This window comes from Nanorana parkeri, unplaced genomic scaffold (genome assembly GCF_000935625.1).
Source record: "Nanorana parkeri isolate BGI_ZX_2015 unplaced genomic scaffold, ASM93562v1 scaffold73, whole genome shotgun sequence".
NCBI lineage: Eukaryota > Metazoa > Chordata > Amphibia > Anura > Dicroglossidae > Nanorana > Nanorana parkeri.
This window is the reverse complement of record NW_017306341.1, coordinates 1,456,182-1,472,706: the sequence shown is the minus strand read 5'-3', so window position 1 is coordinate 1,472,706 and position 16,525 is coordinate 1,456,182. Positions and strand designations below refer to the sequence as shown.

Below are 16,525 nucleotides of genomic sequence, written 5' to 3'. Positions count from 1 at the left end.
GCACGAGACACATCGACAGATCGTTGAATGGTGTGTTCTGTCTTTTTCTCTTTTTTTATTTTCCTGTACTTAGCTTCTAGTGCTGCTTCAGTTGACTGACAGCCCTATTAATAGCCCAGCTCGTGTGATTTGTGCACTGTTTTAAAGGATTTCACGTTAAGGCTTTGGGTTATCAGCCCCTGTGTGTTTTATTGCTGATTGCATCCATTACAGCCCCACTGCTTTATTATTGCAGAGCATGATGATATTGTTCCCATCTCAGTACTGTTGTTTGATATGTTCTAATGGTCATGTAACCAGCGCCAGCACGTTAAGCATTAACTGCATAATCCCTAACAACGAATCTGATGTCTTTAGATTGTTTATTGAGATGATGGTTTCATTGGAAGATATTTATAACTAATTGCCACTATGTCATCATTTAACTCCTTAAGTGCTGTCAGAGGCACAATGCAGCTTTTTTATATAATCTGGGCATAGGAAGCCCCCCCTCTCTCTCTCTCTTTCCCTTCTATTAACAGCAGAGGGAAAATGTTTGATCTACAGTTGGCATTTTTCAGATAATAGCCCAGATCATCAAAGCGTGATCGGTTTACAGTGTATTTTTCCAGATCTGTAATTTCAAGTAGCTCTGCAATTATTGCTGGTTTATTGTACTCAATGGCTGCGATAGGTTACTGCTGAACTATTTTTACAGCCAAGCCAAGTACAGCACTATGTTTGAAGAGAATAGATTGCATGCTCAATCACATAAACAGCATTGTTTTCTGAAGGCACTCGGCTTGTCCAGCTTTTTAGATACTAAATAGGCAAAAAGTCGTCTTTTTTTTTTTTTTAAGATCGCTGTTTGCTGAAGTCAACCTATCACCTAATGGGCTTAATTGCAGTTTTGTCCCCCACCCCCCCTATTTAAAGATAGTGTTACATTACAGTGTAATATGACATGTTTTAAATGGCTCCAGTATTCTGAGCTGTGCTTGGCTGCCCCCCTATGCTCGCATTTTAATGTCTGGCTGCTTTTGTTTCTCGGTGCTCAAGTTGTGTTTTTTTTGTGTATCTTTTTTTCTTTTGCTCCTGTCAACAATATCAAGTTGACGTTTTGATAAAAAAAGATTGTTGAAGAAGAAGAAAAACATTAGCAGGTTGACCTGACTTCTGCCAAGATGTGATCATGTCCCCTCCCCCTGTCTAACTTTCCTGTGCAGCTGTCTACCCCCTCATCTGCCACCCCCCCCACCTTTTTTTCCTTTTTTCTTCTAGTACTTATTATTTGCTTTTCAAATTTATTACTTCAACGTGGCTTGTGATCTGGGAAAAAAAAGGGGAAGGATTAAATATCAAGAAAGCAGTATGAATATCATCCATGTTCTCTTGCCACTTAAAGGAAATGACTCAGCCTTTTTATTAGTGCCTGAGAAGCATCAATAACAAGCTGAAGAACACATTGACACAATGCAGCGTCCACATCTCCTTCTAATAGTTCAACAATTGTCTGCCAGAAATAGATGCTGATCATGTTTTCTGCCCACTGGGCGTTGACGTACGTTTCTTCTCCACCTGTAATTACATTTTCATTCTTTTTTCTCTTTCTGGTTTTCATTGCATGCCCTCAGGCAGTCACGTGATTGTTATTACTCTAATCACATTTGGACTTTTTAAAAGGTGGCAGTGCAAGCAAGCAAACAAAGAAGGGGGGGGGCGGTAATAGCTGTCGGCCGATTTGCTGCAGAAGTTGGATCAGTGAAAGCTAATTTCAGCGGTTGGTATTGGTTACCACACCTTTTGGCATTCTTTAGGAAAGTTAATGAGGAAGTGGGAAGTGGTGAAACTTATAGCAACCAATCAGAAGCCGTTTCTTAAATGCCTTGAGATAAATGTTTTCTGGTTGCCGTGGTTACTACACTTTCTGGCTTGTTTTAGAAAGTGGTAGAAAGAGTAATGAGGAAGTGAGCGATGCTGTAACCCATAGCAACCAATCAGGAATTTTTTTATTTTAAATCTAAGATGAACTGATATCTGGTTGCTGTGATTACTATACTTTCTGGTTTGCTTTTTAAAGCAAGTGGTAGGAGTAATGAGGAAGTTAAGTGTTGTAACCCATAGCAACCAATTGACAATCTTGTATCTCCTAACCAAGACAAAATGATACCTGGTTGCCATGGGTTACTACACTTTCTTCCTTGCTCTGTAAAGTATTGAAAGGTGTAAGGATGAATTGAAGTGTTGTAACCCATAGCAACCAATCAACAATCCTTTATCTCCGAATCCAGACCAAAATATACTTGGTTGCCATGGGTTACTACACTTTCTGACTTGCTCGGTAAAGCAGTGAAAGTATTAATGAGGAAGTGAAGTGTTGTAACCCATAGCAACCAATCGGCAATCCTTTATTTCCTAATCAAAACGATGCCCGGTTGCCATGGGTTACTACACTTCCTGATTTGCTGATTAAAGCAGTGGAAGGCTTAACGAGAAAGTGGTGTTGTTACCCGTAGCAACCATATGCAAATATTTTATCTCCTAATCAAGACAAAATAATACTTGGTTGCCACGCGTTACTACAGTTTTCGACTTGCTCAGTAAAGTATTGAAAGGTGTAATGAGGAAGTGAAGTGTTGTAACCCATAGCAACCAATTGGCAATCCGTAATCAAGGCAAAATGATACCTGGTTACCATGGGTTACTACACGTTCCGACTTGCTTGGTAAAGCAGTGAAAGGAGCGAGGAGGAAAAACCCCATGTTGTAACCCATAGCAACCGATCAAGAATCCTTTCTCTCCTAAACAAAACAAACTGACAGCTGGTTGCGGTCAGTTTTTACAGTGAATGGATTGTGGAGTAAAACACTAGAGAAAAAGAAAGTTTAAAAAAAGTGCTGTTCCCCCTAGCAACCAGTAAGAAATAATGTTGTAATACCTGATCCAACTACATTACATTGTGATGCGTGCTTGCTGTGAATGACTGAACTTTGCTCTGCCATAATGAATTAGCCTGTTTGTATATTGTTCCTTGCTGTGTGAAATCACATTGTTCAGAGGAATATATATATATATATATTGACTAATGCCTGAATGATTCACGCCAAGCGGCCCGCCGATGTTGAATTATGATCCGGAGGAGCGGTGGAATTTTGAGCAATGATGCGAAGGTCTGGTTATGTAGCTCTGCATAATATTGATAAATAATTGAAACAGGTAGAAAGTTTCCTAATGCGGTTGTGCTTTACACCCCGGTGATGTCATTTCCCCTCCGGCCTCGGTTAGTCATTCATTATCAGAATAGCAGAAGCAACCAGAATTCAGTGTTACTTCATTGGCCGGCAGCCTACAGAAACCAGCAGTGAGAGCCAGAGCCTAGAGAGGGCAACATTACACTCCCATCTTCAAATACACTTTGTTTTCACTTGCTCCATTAACTTGTTTCTATACAGCCGCATCCATTTATTATTGATTGGAATCATTCTGCAGGTTTTTTTTTTACATACTTTCCTAACTAGTTGCAGGCAAAAACATAAATATTGACTTCTTTGTGCTAATCTTTGCTCTTTGTGTTTTTAATAGCTGCTAATCCCAGGAATGGCGGTGGAGGTCATGTTTGGCTTGATAATGGGGGTCTCCGCAGTTTTATCTTTTTATAATGCGTCTGCTAATTTTAGGCTTTTGTCGTCCTTGAGGAATAATTGCTGCGTTGTGGGTGCTGTTACTTCTTATAAAGATGTCTGGGCTGTTGTGGAAGTGTCTTATCGAGCTGGTTACGCAGTCAACGTGTGTTGTGGAAGGAGGAGTCGTGTAGCTAGGCTATTATACTACAGCTGCTACATGTTGTGGTTTGTAAAAGTGTGCAAGGGCTGTACAGCCTGACGAAAAAACAAAAACATTTCCTATGATCTCTCAGCAAGTTAATGTAGTCGAGGGAAAGCTGAATTTTGGTTGCTATTGGCAGTGACTATGGTTGTTACTGTTGGCTACGGCTTTGGTTGTTGCATCTTAAAGAGAACCTGTCACTAACTTTAAAAAAATGCAGGTAAAAGTACAGAAAAAGCAAGAATTCTTTATTATTATTATACAGGATTTATATAGCGCCAACAGTTTGCACAGCGCTTTACAATATAAGGAGGACAAGCGACTATGGTTGTTACTGTTAGTTACTGCTTTGGTTGCTGCATCCTAAAGAGAACCTGTCACCAACTTTAAAAATTGCAGGTAAAAGTACAGAAAAAGCAAGGATTATTATTATTATTATTATTATTATTACTATACAGGATTTATATAGCGGCAACAGTTTATACAGCGCTTTACAATATAAGCAGGGCAAGTCGAGGCAAAATGGTAAGGCTAAGCAATGTGACACTTTGATGGTCAATAAAGAAGATTGACTGCAAAAGTTTTTGGCGTGCGAGTGACTTTCTACCATGCACAAAGTGGTAAGGAGGGCCCTGTCCGTGAGAGCTTACAATCTAAAAGGGAGGGGCAAGTGATACAAAAGTATTTTAAATGCTTCATTGTAGTGCCTTTCTTTGCCATAAGGCTAGGTTCATACCTATGCGACACCGGGGACACGCGCGATCGTGCTAGTGCACACAGCAGTTACCACATGGCCCCATTGATTTCAATGGGGTTACACCTACAAGTACCTTTTTTTGCAACGCCCAGCGCGACTGTGGTGCCGTTAGAAAATAATGGCACCCACAGCGTGATTAGTTGTGGTGGGCGACTCCATGATGGCCTGGCAATCTGCGCGGTTTTGTGCACAATTTGCCTCGTGGTCAGTAGTCGCCCACGTGTGAAAATAGCCTAAATCAAGGCTGGGCAAATCCCAGGAGCCAGGTAGCCAATGCTCCATAGCTGGTGCATAACTTTCAAGTTTCTCTCTAGTTGTTGTCAATGGAGCTGGCTCTTAGCAATTTCCTTCCTGCTTCTGGATTGGACAGTCTGTCTCCTGATTTTATTATTACCGGTAATTTGTCCACTCCTGCCATGAATGATTGAGTCATTTTTATTCTCTTGCAATGTCTTTGAATTTGCTGGGATATTTGACTACTGCAGCAAGAGACCCTTTCCTAGCACAGCCCCCTCCCTGTTTGCACACCCTCTCCTCTTCTGGCAGTGTCTAATTAATCTCTGTGCTGGCCCAGCTCTTCACGCCCCCTTCACCTCTCTATGTAAACTTTTATGCACCTGTCATGGGAGGAGCCGAGAAGACTATTACTATATATATTACTATAACAGGGGTGGGCCACTCTGGCCCTCCAGCTGTTGGAGAGCTAAAAGTCCCATGAGGCATTGCATGATTGACAGTTACAGGCATGAATCCCAGAGACAGAGGCATGTTGGGATTTGTAGATGAAGCACAGTTGGAGGGCCGGAGTTGCCCACCCCTGTATAAAGGTGCCCATAGACCTTTGGGCGGGCTTCCAATGACCGCAATGCTGAACGGACACCGGCCCGTGAGGCAATTATCTTACGAGCATGCCACAAACCAGCCGAAAATCATATGATTCTCGGCTGGTTTTCGAACATGTTCGTAAGACAAAAGTCGTGCGACCGTACGGTAGAAACGGTCACACGCCTTCCACACACCTTGCGATTATTGTACGATCGAGGGATTTCCCGCGATTATCGTACGATATCGTAAGGTGTTTGGACACCTTTAGAGAGTGACACTTCTGACTGCTGTGGCTGCTGACATCAAATCCAAGATGGCGGCGCCCAGCAGCAGTCTCGGGCCTTTTGAATGTCTACACAAGGGGGGGTTTAAAGAGAAATAACATGCAATAAACATATTAAATGCACATACAACCCTATGGGGAGATTTTCTGTTGAATTGAATAGTCTGGTGACAGGGTCTCAATGTTTTAACTGCTAATGGATATTGTTGTTTGATGCATGTTATTCAATGAAGCTTATTGACTTCGCTGTACAAATACAAACATGGGCAGCTGTGTTAAAAGTAATCCTCTTGTATCTGTTTCCTAGTTTATGAAGCAATTTAGATCATCACAAGCATACAAGCTTTACATAAGTTACTGTTGATATGTGGTATACATTGTTTAATTTTAGGTGTCATTAAATATTAATAAGTAACCTGGCATATGTTACACTAGCCTGCCAATTTCTGTTTCTACTCACTGACATTATAAGTGTTTATACTTGGCCTTCTATCAGTTTGAAATTTCATTTGGCAGTATATGTTGCCTTGGGAACAATAATTACCTCATAAGCCATCAGCATGAGTGATCTATGAGCTCACTACTTTCTAAAACCTACAAAGTATTGTGTAATTTCAATTTACACTGGGAGCTGTGTTTGGGCATAATTATGTTCTAATTCTAGCTATAAGTACAGTTTGTGTTATGTTTTGTCACCTAGTAAATGGGACTTAGAAGGATTCATATGCAATATACCACTTTTATTTTCCTTATGTAGATCCCATTTAATTAAACAAACTTTATTTTTTTTTAATATTCAGTATTAAGTTTAATTATTTATCTAGTCTTCATTTGTGGCATCAGGAAAAAGAGATTTTGAAGTTTTTTTTATTCTTTGCACGTTTTTTAAACATTTCCAGGTATGAGCATTTGTGATTTAGGCAGCTAGTGGAAAGCTAGTTACAATGAGGTGACACTTGTTAGGCACAAAATCACGCAAAAAACATGTGTTGTGCGCACTTTTCAGGAGTATTATAGGCCTCCCGATATGGTCTGTGGGCCAAAGCATGTGATTCAACCCAAAAAGAGGCTTGCATAATTTTTAAGCTCCAAGCAACAGGTGACATAACACTCAGGTGTGAACGGGCACCATTGAAAAGAATGGGATTCTTCATCCTAAGCATTGTCACTGTTTGGGAAACATGCAACAAAATGCTCAGATGCTCATGGGGCTAAGTCTCACTATATTTCCAAGACGCATTGTAGAAATGAAGAATGTTATGTGTATTATAGGTATAGAATATTTGTATATCTATAAATACCTCTGTCTGTATTCATTGCTAACACAGATGTTAATACTTGTCATCACATCCTTTCTAGCCTTGCCACTGGCAGTTATATATTATAAGGAAAGAAGTTACTGAATAGAGAAGGCTGTGGAATTGTTGACATGTGAGTCACTCATTGTGAGAATTCTTATGAACATATTTCATGCAACCTGTTCATTCTGAGTAAACTCCACTTCTGTAAATTGTTGCACAAATAGTGTGTGGCTCTGTAGGGAAGGCAGTTAAATCCATTCCATGGCTTCTTTGTGCTTCCTGTTAAAGGGGTGCTTTCAATAACTTTTTACAAGTCTGCCTGAAGTAAATCCTTGTGACAATATGAACTATATTAGTGTGATTTTTCAAAAACACTCGAATGTTCATTATTAAAAGGTAGTCATTGAGCTCTAGGAAAGTAATTTTGGTTAGGCTGAGACATCCGTCTTCTGCAGGCAGGAGGACACATTTTTCTCTGTCTTCTGTCCCCAAGTCATCACACTGCATCATTGTAACTAGCAGTTGGGAGGTTGTAGCTAGGGGCTGATCTGTGTTGGACACAGGAAAAAATGCACAAGCAACAGGATTTACACAATTGTGACATCCCTGAGCCAGCATCTCAGTCCAAGAAGGAAATGCTGACCTTGCCTGAATTTATATGTTGCTGTCTATCTGTACAAGAAGTCAGATAAAAGCATTGTTTGGGGAGAAATGTTAACTCTGTATAAGGTAGTAAATACCCCTTAATATTTGGACTTTAAGGTAAAGTGGTAAAAATTTTTATTTTGCCACAGCAGTGCATGGCTGCACATTAAACCGTGCGGTGCATGCAGTGCCCTTAATTTTAAATGGCACCAATTGTGGTGTAGTGCGTTGGAAAGAAAATGGTGACATTTTGCTTCTTGTGTGTTTTTGTTGCGTTGGCAGCACTCATGTGAACAGGTAATTTCACTTAGCCCGGGCTCACACCTAGGCGGCACCATTTTTATGCGTTTATACGCGCGTTAGCAGCTTCTTGTTATTTGCGCGTTTATGGGTGTTGTGTACATTTGTATGCGCGTTGTAACTTGCGGACATGAAGGGGACCCTGCGTGGCCCCGAAAGCGCTAGTTTTGGTGACATGACGTTCCAATAAACTAACTCTTTGGACTGCAATACTGGTGGTGTGCTGGTTACATTTATTCATCTTTATATTGTGTGGCGGCGCCATCCGCAGGTCACTACAAGCACCCCCCATTCAACTTTGGGTTTTTCCGGTAAGGAGTGCAACAAGGTATCTTTTTGTTTGCGTACATGAAGACGTTTTGATTGGCAGCACATAAACCACTGTGGGCAATGGAAGAACGCGCGTAGAACACGCAAAAACGCTGATGGAAATGTGCGACATGCGCATTTTTGGGCATTTCCAATGAAGTCTGTGGGGAGGCAAAGCGTTTTTACCTGCCCAAAGAAGCTCCTGTATCTTTTTAGGCGTCTGGCGTTTTTCTGCTCAGGTGTGAACCAGGGCCATTGAAAATCATGGGATTTCTTGTGTTGGGCAGTTAAAATTGCTTTTCGAACTGCTCAAAAACGCCTAGGTGTGAACGAGGGCTTACTTTGTATGCATACATTTGACATGAAACAAAAAAAAAATCTATCTGATGCTAGGTCTACTTTAATATCTGTAATTATGCCGGTAGATAATTAACATGGAAATTAAAAGTTTATTATGTATATATTCCAGATGTTAAAGCCACTTAAACATCTTATGTACAACAAAATCATACCATCAAATCATCCAGGCAGTTTTTTCCAGGTTTATGGCTTTGTCACTTAATATTTGCTTCTGTTTGAATTCTAAAGTGCAGTTGGGTTTTCTGTGGGTACAGACCACAGGTTTCACAACCGAAGATTACTTGGACAGACTGGTAGTTTAGAGCTTACTAGCACGTTTGATGATTTTATAAGTCCCCGTTTTTTTCTTGTAATGTATACATTTGAGCAGAATATGCTGCGGAAAGTCCCCCCACCACTTACTGTAAGTAAGAAAAAGTCTGTGACGCTTAACTAGTCTTTGCGAATAAATCTTGTAATCTAAACCTATGTTCTTCAGACTGGGAACTAAAAATGTTCTAATTGTGTCTTTTAAATAAGCATAGATTGAATTAATGAGAGCATATTTTGCCATTCAGTTGCTTAGTTACAAAGTAGTATTCCTCAGTTCATGTGAGATAAATTGGCTCTTTTATGCTGCAAGCCCCCTAAACATAATGACTGTATTGCTTTAGAGAGTGAATATGTAGATTGTACCTTATTTCAATAATGCTCACACTTAAAGAGGCACATCAGGATTTTGTAGTGCAGAATGTCACTAATTGAAGAGTCCATGCATTCTACCTTTGTAATAACTCTCGCTTGGTCAAGTTGGATGACATACACTGTTTGCAAAGTGAAGATTTATCTTTTTATTTATGCTACAGAATGAGTTTTTTTTTTTTTAATTCTTCTTTTTCACAATAGGCTTATCTAGTAATTATATTAATGACATAGACTCAATGCCTGTCCAATGCTCATATCTTTAGCTACACAGGTGTATGTTAAAGCATGTACTAGTTAGAACCCCTACAACATCCCACATCACCATCAGCAACCAATACCCCACATTCAGCTTTTGGTCAAACAAAGTAGGTAGGTCAGCACATGTACCTTGGCCAGCTCAACTTTCCCTGACAAGTCCTGTGTAGTGCTTAATGACAACCTTTTTTTTTCCTGCACTGACCATAATAGGAATGGGCCACTGATGTATAGTTTCACCTGGAGACCCAACATGTATTAGATGCATTCAAACTGCTGTGCATCCAGTACTGAAATATACATTTTTCGAGATGACATAATCTTTATGGCACACCCAGAATATACTTGGAGTGGTATAGGCAGGCTTTATGCCTGTGAGACCTGAGTTGCTGCCTCAAGGAGGTAGCAGAACCATCACATATAAGGCCCAAGGGTGAGGAATGAAGCAGTCTTCCTTTTCTGTTAAATATCTGTGCCACTCCATAGCTGAAGCAGACCTGAGCAAGCCAGCTGTTCATTGCATGGGTTTAGGCCCTTTGACCGTTGAACAGAATGATGTAGTGGGCAATGAAAAAGGACGGAGAACATTTACAGGGGAGTTAAAAACTGAATTGATGTCCCATGGAAAATGCATCAAACTCGGCTACAGCTGTTGTATATAAACATGTAAGCCCATGTTCATTTATTACCTCAAAGTGGTAGTAATTGTTCTGTAGATGTGTCCCCTGCCATGTTGACCATATTTATGGCTATAGTTATAGTGCTAGTCAGGGAAGGAACTGTGTACTTCCTGTATAGAGAGAGGAAAACAATGGCCATTCTGCTCTATCGCCCAGGAGCACAAAGCTGTCACAATCATCCACCTGCTGCTCTGGAAGGGGTATGTTGGAGGGGCAATTCTGGCTAAAGCTAGCCATACATTGTACGATTTCCGAACAGCTGATGGTACATCACCGATTTTTTGATATTGTGATCGGAATTTTGCGATTTGGTCAGGTTGGAAAATTCTTCTCTGACCGGATGAAAATCGATGAATCAGTGGGGTTTTTGTTCGTCAAAAACCGTAGCAAGAGCATAGCGCAGTGCAAAATTCAATTATTTCAGTCGTTCTTCAAAAATTGTTTGGTTAGTATGGCTCCACATTTGACTATGCTTGATGGGGTATTCTAGCTATAATTGAAATGAGGGTTCGTGGCAGAAATAAAACATTTTCAACCGAAAATCTACTAGTGTATGGCCACCTTTACTTCCAGGAAAACATTACTAAGATCAGCATTTCAGCTTTTGTTTGTTGGGGTAAAATATAGATATGCAAATTCTAGAGTGGCTGCAATTTAACGTTGATGCAATATACAACAGGTTCCCAGTGAGTTCTTGACTCCGGACTCTGACTTCATGGCAAGGGTGCATTTACATTTGTGGTATAGCGGTTTTGATCACTAGTAGGGGGGAAATGTATTATTGAGAGGCCTTCAGTGACTTAGTTATGCCATTCCACTCTAGGCTGCAACTCATTGCTTTGGCCTGCTAATATTAGATTTATTGGCATGTTTTGTGTTTATGTACAGTGTTTTGGTTCTAGTTGTATGTTGTGCTAGATAAAGTTTAAGTCACACCTTGCCCCTGCTGATGAAATTGTAGTTGTATCCGCAATGTACATGTGCTTGTTCAACCGTTGTCTTTAAAAAAAAAAAAAAACAATAGGTGACATGCTATTAAGGAGTATGTGCTAACCAGAGGAAATGACCAATATACACATAGCTGGCTCTGGGCAGAAGTGTTCCTAGAGGCAGTGTGAATTTTGTTGACTAATCATTTTTGTCATAGATTTCATCAACAACACTTTTTGGGTGACTAAAACTAGACTAAAACTAAATAAAAAGTTATGATGAATAAAACTATAACAAAAATGAATTGATAGACTAAAATGTTAAGGAAAGACGATTTGGGAAGAGATCCAATCAGAACTATTCTCTTTGGATTTCCAGTTCCAGTTCCATCCTGAAATGAACGGCTAATAGGTAATATGTGCAATGGCATTACAGGCAATAGAGTTTTTCATTTTAATATTTTAGAGTTGCACTTCTGCTTGAAAGAATGATGAATGTCATATGCAAGTTGTTATAATCCCTGTGTATCTATTTACTGGTCCTTTGTTGAAAATACTCAATATTATTCTTTATAAGACTTGGTTTATTCTAATGTTAAGATAAATAAAGACATGTTGTTATATATCACAACAGTTAAATCTGTGTCTGTATTGCATGCTGCAACTTTAATACCGTAAGTAATAACAGGATAACAGATGTTTACTCCAGGAGTATATAATGAGATTGTAAATTCTAGAGAATTCTTAAATTGCTATTTAACTAAACCCACTAGATTTTAGTAGACTTAATTTACTGTAGAATTAGTCAACTAAAACTAAAACAATTCTATGACTAAAACTAAACGGAATTTTAGTCAAAAGACTAAAACAATAGATATTTGCTGTCAATTAACACTGCCCGGAGATCAGAGTGTGTGTGTGTTGTGTATATTAGGGATGCACCGATACAAGTTTTTTGGTATGGAGTACGAGTACCGATATTTTACTTATGGTACTCGCCAATACCGAGTAGCGATACTGGTGCTTCCATTGGCATGGAGTCGGCTTCCCGGGCAATGGCATGCCGGCCGGCTTCCTGATTGCCCGGGAAGCCGGCTCCATGTTGTTTGGCCGGCTTGATTGTGATTGGCCGGGAAATTGTCTTCCCAGCCAGTCAGCATTGAGCCGGCTTCCCGGCTAATCAGGAAGCCAGGCGGCGAGTGATCTGTCGCCCGTCTTCCTGATTGGCTTCCCAGCCAATTAGCAAAGAGACGGCTTCCCGTCCAATCATGAAGCCGGGAGGCTGGTCATTAATCGTCGCCCGGCTTCCTGATTGCCCTGGAAGTTGGCTCCATGTTCCCCTACGGCATTGGCAGTCAGAAGAAATCTTCCCGATTACCGGGAAGGTATCGGAGCAAAGTAGGATCCCTAATAAATATATTTATTACATATATAGATATATATCTATACATCACTGGCTATAGGCAGCAGTGCCCCTAGAGGACAGGTGAGTATACATATAATTGGCTATAGGCAGCAGTGCCCCTAGCGGACAGGTCAGTATACATATCATTGGCTATAGGCAGCAGTGCCCCTAGAGTACAGGTCAGTATACATATCATTGGCTATGGGCAGCAGTGACCCTAGAGGACAGGTCAGTATACATATAATTAGCTATAGGCAGCAGTGCCCCTAGTGGTCAGGTCAATATACATATCGCTGATCCTTACTTTTCCGTTGACTAACGCAACACATTATTATTATGAGCTAATGAAAATACTCTTCTAGCAATTTTGTAGGCACAATGAAGATACACAGAATATTGTTATTTTAGAAGTGTGTAAGTAGCCAATTCAAGAAATAGAAGCTGTTATGTTACAAAAGTTTAGTGATGTCACTACTTTTTCATTACCTACTTCAGAGAACTGGACTTAGCATATAAACTTGCTGCTTTCAGTGCATATAGGAAATGTTGAACTGCTAATGTTCCCTAGAGTAATAAAACTACAGCCTTTATTCAAAACAAAACTGCATATGCAAAACAAGCGCACACACACACACACAAACACACTCTGCAGAGTTAGTTATTACCTGGGTCAGCTCTTCTTTGGTGTAGTATGAGTCACAAGCACTTTTGCTTCTCAGTTTCCCACATGATACTTTGAATTACGCTGTACTATTGCTTGGTATGAGTTTGTAGCTGCTGCCCTGTTCAGTCGAACAAACTTACTAAAAGATTTTTCCTTGAAGAATTCAGCTTTTAATAGCACTGTATTTTTGAACTAAAATGTTGTCAGAAGGTCAGGAAAGCAATGATTTTATGTGGCGGCATTCCAGTGACCTTAATGTTTGGCAGATATCCATGTTTCTGTTCAGAGGTGCCAGAGTAGTAGATAATATGAACATTTTGTTTTCATTTCCATAATATTTGAGACACTCAAATGGCAGATTTTTTGGTCATTTCAGAAATAATTTGTTGGCTTTAAAGCATATCCGCACCTGCTTGACAAATTTGATATTGTAAATCAGCACAGAGAAGTCATCAACTTTGCAAATAGTATTGTCACAGATAGTATTCCAAGTTGCCTGTGACAGCTTTGAAGTATCCACAGTTTGTGCCTAATGAGAAATGTTAAGATTCTACATGTTTCTAGAAGAGCTGGAGTAAAACTTCTGTAGCTATCAAATGTTACCTATATTTGTCTTCAGAAAACTGCCAAATGCACAGCTTTCCACTAAGGAATACTACTAGCATAAGGAACGAGACGGGTTATAGTTATTACTTAAAAAAATGAAAGGCTATTTTGGTGCCGTCTGTTGAAGTCATACTTGATCAATATTTGTGTTCCTTATTCCATTTGTGGAATCTTAAAGTGTATGTCAGGGTAAAAATAAAACCTATTTAGTGCATCTTTCCAGTTAATACACATTTTCTCATGTTTCCCTTTAGAAAGTACAGAAAAATACATGCTAATCTGCCATAAATCCAGTGTGCTCCTAACTTCTTGTTTAGGCTTCACAATACAGTACCTTGCTGCACTGAAATCCCAAACAGCATTGTTAATCCTGCCTGGTGGAGTATGGAAGGCCACCTATCTTCACCCCTTTCTGTCCTATTCCACATGCATACATTGGTTTCCTCCTCAGTAAGGGTCCTGTCACACTATGAAGAGTGTATTCCAGTGGGTTCGGCCTCTGAAACGCACTGGAACGCAACCTGGCTGGCTCATTTTGTTTTTGGGCGGGAGGGGACGTGGTGGTGCATTGAAATCAATGGCACCGCAGTCACGCCCCCCACCCATGGTGCGATCGCTGGCACCCAAATGTGTGGCACATTAGTGCCTGCGTTCCGGTCCAGTGCGATCTGCAAAAAATGCTGCATGCACTATTTTTTGTAGATCGCACGGGACCGGAACGCAGGCACTAATGTGCCACGCTTTCAGCTTCCGGTGATCGCACCGTGGTGATGGTGGTGGGGGGAGGTGCGTGGGCTGCGGTGCCATTGAGTTCAATGCACCATCACACTCCCTCGTGCCCTAAAACAAATTGAGCCTGCCGGGTTGCATCCCAGAGGCCGAACACACTGGAACATAGGCTTGATGGTATGACTGGGCCCTAAGACAGTACTGTTACCTTAAATTCCAAGAAAGAAAGGGCTCAGAGGAACTTTTGCAGTTTGGTTGTGTGCCTAAGTCAGTGCTGACGTACCAGCAACTACCCCTGCAAAATTTGAAAGGCCTTGTGATGTCTAAAGCTTTTTGTTGATACAGGAACAGGGTAGATAATAATAAAAACAGAAGTTGGAACATGCTGTAGAGGGGAGAATTTGAGTAACGACTGGGCATAAACTTTAATCATTGTTCCTTTGAGCAATTGTGCTGTATATCCCAGCTATTAGGCTCTCTGTGAAAGTCAATCATTTTTGAGATCTGGTAATGCTAGATATACAGAGAGATATGCAAGTACATAGAAAGAAACCTAACAAAAAACCCAACATATACATTATTTAAAAGGCTATAAATATGTATTCTCTATTGAAAAAGTAATCGCGGTATGGAGTTGAAGCGTGCAAACTGTCTTCGATTGGTATATCCTAGTAAATTGCATCTCTGCTTGACACAAGTAATATTGGCTACTGACATCTGCACTATTTTTAAGATATCTGATGGGAAAACCTTCTGGCTGAATTATTCTTCATGGTCTGATCCTATGACTGTTGCATTGTTGATAATGTGTAAAAAGCTTGTGATCCACAGCCGAGAAAGACAAGAATCAAACACGGGAATCTTCATGGTTGAAAAAGCTGATATTCATAGGCATGAATCCATTTAGACAATGCTAATGGTATATTTGCAGGTTCCAACATGATTGGTGAAAATCCCTCAAATGTGTATTTGACATCTTAATGAGGGCTGTATTTTTTTCTTTCTTTTTCACGAAAAGGATATTTTAGATGTTGTGAATACATTTTTCCTGGCTAGAGGCCATGAAAACATGTTTGGAAGTTGAGGGCCACAAAAGGCTTTGGAAGTCTGCCAAAAACTGTTCTCAATAATGCTAAGTAAATATATTGTGCTTTTATTATTAAAGACTTTTTCCATTTGATCTGTTTCAGAGCAGAGGCAGAACTACTAGCTAACAGTAGACATGTTTGACCAGTATGGTTCAGATTTTTGTAGAGTGAATGATATTGGTCTGTGGAAAAAGATGCAAGCTTTTTGACTGTATGGGGGCACCACAATATTGAATTTGATCACATTTCTTCCGTTTTAAGAAATATTCTATGCATGGATAATATATTATTAAAATATGGGACTTATGATTAAGTATGAGTTGAGTATTGAGTGCGGTAGATCTGTGCAAAATAGAGAAACCCATAGCAGATCAGATTGCAGTTTACAATAGGTGGTTGGTTGACTCATGTTTACACAAACGGTCAGTTTTTGTGAATGACATTATGGTGGGATGCAGCACACACAAGCTTATAAAGTTTGTTTTATGCTGTCTAGAGCGGAGTCTAGAGGTGAGGGAATCTCCATAAACACACTCTGCTGATGTTTTGGCAGAACTGAGATTCGCTTTGCCAGGTGTATTTTGTGCAATCTGCCCAGCACATAGGGAAATTAAGTCTTCATTTAAGCCATTACCAGTTCTTTAAGGGGCATTGGAGAGAATGTAAAGGGTCATCTGCAGAAATGTCCAGTCAGAAGTACAAGTGGGATCCAGCTGCAATCCTACTTTTATTTTACGAGCATGCAGGATGCTACGGGTGGAGATTCCCCCATCTCCTGTCACATACTGTAATGATCTTAATATGTACCATGCTCCCTAATAGGAAAACACCTAATTATATAAAATTATATCTGTGTGTACATACAACATCTCTTTACTACTTTCACTCAGTAATTATATAT

General features: G+C 40.1%; 1 protein-coding gene across 4 annotated transcripts in view; it reads left to right on the top strand.

Annotated features, from left to right (window-relative positions):
• ARID5B (AT-rich interaction domain 5B) overlaps nucleotides 1-16,525 on the top strand; it is a 265,343-nt gene that overhangs the window by 1,125 nt on the left and 247,693 nt on the right. The window lies entirely within an intron of this gene.